This window comes from Leuciscus leuciscus (assembly GCF_965113295.1).
Source record: "Leuciscus leuciscus genome assembly, chromosome: 3".
Lineage (NCBI taxonomy): Eukaryota > Metazoa > Chordata > Actinopteri > Cypriniformes > Leuciscidae > Leuciscus > Leuciscus leuciscus.
Window position 1 is genome coordinate 14,845,660 of NC_138727.1, and position 3,500 is coordinate 14,849,159.

The 3,500-nt window shown below is 39.3% G+C and overlaps 1 long non-coding RNA gene across 5 annotated transcripts; it reads left to right on the top strand.

The window, feature by feature from the left end:
- The first annotated feature begins 1,202 nt into the window (after positions 1 to 1,202).
- LOC309495307 lies at positions 1,203 to 3,070 on the top strand. 5 transcript variants are annotated; one of them, XR_014204609.1, is made up of 5 exons: positions 1,203 to 1,610; positions 1,813 to 1,879; positions 2,070 to 2,136; positions 2,259 to 2,286; positions 2,436 to 3,070. It is a non-coding gene; the product is annotated as an uncharacterized lncRNA (long non-coding RNA). The 5 variants fall into 5 exon arrangements; XR_014204607.1 differs by having other exon boundaries at positions 2,070 to 2,639; positions 2,674 to 3,070; XR_014204608.1 differs by having other exon boundaries at positions 2,259 to 3,070.
- Positions 3,071 to 3,500: the final 430 nt, after the last annotated feature.

Sequence of the window (3,500 nt, forward strand, 5' to 3'; positions counted from 1 at the left end):
GTCTTTTGTTGTCTCTTTGTGATTTTGTATTACATATACTGTTTGAACCAGGGTCAATTTGATACATTAAATTAGTATGATAAAAATACAAAAAATACAATTAAAGTGGAAATGAATCAGTTAAGTTAACATTATTTAGAAAATAGATTTACACTCTAATAAAAAATATAGCTGCAATTAAACCTCTGGGGTCAGCGGTCGCACCGGCGCCATTACCTCGCTTTTTTTTCTTTTCAGTGCGAAAGAGACTCAATAAATCATGTCAAAAACAAATATTTTCTTTTTAAGTAATCCGTATGAAAACAACGAGAGGTACATCAGTCTTCATCAGTCCTCTAATTTTCATCGAGTTTGGAAGACACGTTGTGACGTGCTGTGCTGTTTACCTTGGATTTACCTCAGTAGAATTAGAAGAACGCGATTTGAAGATGAAAAAGACTTTTAAAGTAAGAAATTCCCACTCACAATAGTAAGCATGTTATTGTTACATAAACTTTACATTGTAGATACTAGTTAAACTGGTGCCAGACTAAAATGTGTGTGTGTATATATACAGTATATATACTGTATCTATATAGACAGAAACATGTTGAAATATGAACTATAGACAAGTAGGCAACCTTTTAATGCTAAATTTATAAACATCTACGACATGAGGATGTTTTTATGTTCGATTAAAACATAGCATGATATTAAAGTAGGCGGGTGTTTACTCTACTATAGTGAATATTATAATGTTTTGACCAGTGTTTGCTGTTAAATACTGCGTTTGTGGATATCTGCTCAAACGTAGATATGTATAATGGGGTAACAATAATGTTTAATAGTTTGGAGCGGCTCGATCGCTTCAGTAAATGTTCTCTGCACGCACGCTGTGAGTTTGAGTCACTCGCGCTGTGCGTTTGAAAGGTAAAACGCGCCAAACATTAGGCTTCATGTTTTTACTCCAATCTCATAATGTCATAACGAATGGAAACATTTGAAGTAACATATGATAATCCATATTTTTTTCTCTATGGTAGTGTTACTGAAGTGTTTCTTTTTAAAGATTTATAGGCCACCTGCTATAGGCTGTTGTTATTATTATTTTATGCAGCCCTACACGTATATGCCTACAAGGCACAACAAACCTGGTGTTCATTTATTTATTTATATATATATACAGTGTATATATATATATATATATATATATATATATGTAACCGGCAGAATAATTGCCACAGCATGTTTGTCCTTCTGGTCTTGCCGTACCCCTCTTTCTTTCAGCCACGCCTTCTAGTTAGCTTGCAGGTGGCTAGTCATTCATTAGCGTCAGTGGCATGCTGTATAAAACCGGCATACCGGGTGGCAAACAAAGTAATTTCTCGGCTCATATATCCTCTTAAATTGGGTACGCTGTGTTGTTGCATATGAAAGGTATGTGTCAATACTCCATTTCGATTGCAACCATGTTATTGTAGCTGGCTGTGTGTATAGTGTAACTGTTTGACAACAGATGTCTGACTGTGTACCAGACGCTTCCGGGTAGCATATGGTTGATCTACCGAAGGTCTTGGTCGAAGACACTGTGCGCGCGCAGTCTGTTACTGTTTATGGGGATACGAGTTGAGGTAACAGTGGCTGGATGGCTCACAGCAGTATAGTAATGTTTGCCATGTAACATGTTTGTGTATGTATGTTTATACTAAGTTGATCGGCTATAATATGACCCACGGTTTACTGTAAATCCTGGAGATGTGACTAACTAATAACCTTAATGCCTATGGGCTATTTTGGATGTGAATTATGCTTGTGTGTGATCATTTCATATAGGTTGTCATACGGGGAAGGTAACCAGGGTGTCCCATTTCTGTGTATGTTGAGTGTGACATTCCAAGAGGTAAAAGGAAGTCTTAGTTATTCTACCTGTATCACTTATTAATGATTGTATATGTATGTTTGTATATGGATGTTTATTGTTGATCTACTAAAATTTTACTGTAAATCCTGGGGATGTGACTAACCAATAACCTTAATACATATGAGCTATTTTGGATGTGAACTATGCTGTGTGTGATCATTTCATGTAGGTTTGCATACGGGGAAGGTAACCAGGGAGTCTGAATTCCGTGTATGTTGAGTGTGATATTCCTAGAGGTAAAAGGAGATCTTGGTTATTGTACCAGTATCACTTATTATTGATTGATACCAGTTTAGGGTATTTACTGTATGTAATGGATTTTTAATTCTGTATTTAATGGATTTGTTTCTCCATTCAGAAAGATTGTCACTGCTGCTTTGCCTCCGGTGAATTTAATGTAATTGTAGCTTTTGTTTCATTTTGTTTTCTTTTTGTTATTTTGTGTTTCAGTAATAGGTGTGGTATTGGCTGCCCCAGTAGTTCGCTCTGGTAACGCTAATATCAGTTTTGCTTCTTTCTTTATCTGGTTTATTAGGTTTAATAGTAACATCAAACCTTTCTTCTCTGTTCCGGAGAACCAGAGGGTTGAAGCTGTTTCGTGGGATAGGTCGCCGGATTGAGCCCTCTTCACGCATTGCGCACAGTATTTGTAGTGGTAACGTGCACTTCACTATTTGCAGTGATCACTCTTTGTAGTATTTGTGCCTATGAGTGTGTGTGTGTGTGTGTGTGTGTGTGTGTGTGTGTGTGTGTGCATGTGCGTGTGTGAATAGGCCGCAGATTCAGCAGCACGGGTGGTGTCGACCTCACTGCTTCTTTAGGACAGGTACCCTCTCCCAAACAGCTGATCCATTTGATTATTATTTGTTTCTTTTATGTTCCTGGTGGCAGCCACTACCTCCCTCTGGCTGGTCTAGGGGGCTTAATTTGTATCGCCCCATACTATTCGGGGAAACAAACCCCAGACTGTTTTATTGAATTATTTGTTAATAAACATGTTTGTACTTTTATATTGAAATACTACGTCTCTGTCATTCTTTTAGTATCTGTGTGTGAGAGCCCTCTTGTCTAAATTAAGGTGTTGGAGGTCTAGGTAGTCTACATCTTGGTGTGAAAGGCCCCAGGTGGCGTAGTCGAGCACCCTAGAGTCAATACCTATATCATATGACTCGAGCCTCGAGCCGGTCACATATATATATATTGCTCATGTTACTCATGTGGACAGGAAGGTCATCTCTCCTGGAGCTGCACAGGAAACGAAGAATCTATGCCCTCAGCAGACTCAGGTAGTAAGGCTTGCCACTATAGAACAACTTTTTGGGCCCACCAGGGGTCAATGGCTCCCCAAATTCCAGTGAGACTGGCCAACCAAGACACAGAAGCCCTACTAGACTCAGGAAGTATGGTTATCTTAGTTCGGCCAGAATTTGCACTGGGCCAGAAAGGTCCCCCCATTGTGGTGTCTTGCATTCATGGAGTTCAGAAAAGCTATCCCACCGTGCATGTGAAGATGGTCACTCTCAAAGCTGCAATTTCAAAGTTGGGTTGGTCGACAGCCTGCCAGTTCCAGTCCCGATAGGTAGGGACTGCCCAGTGTATG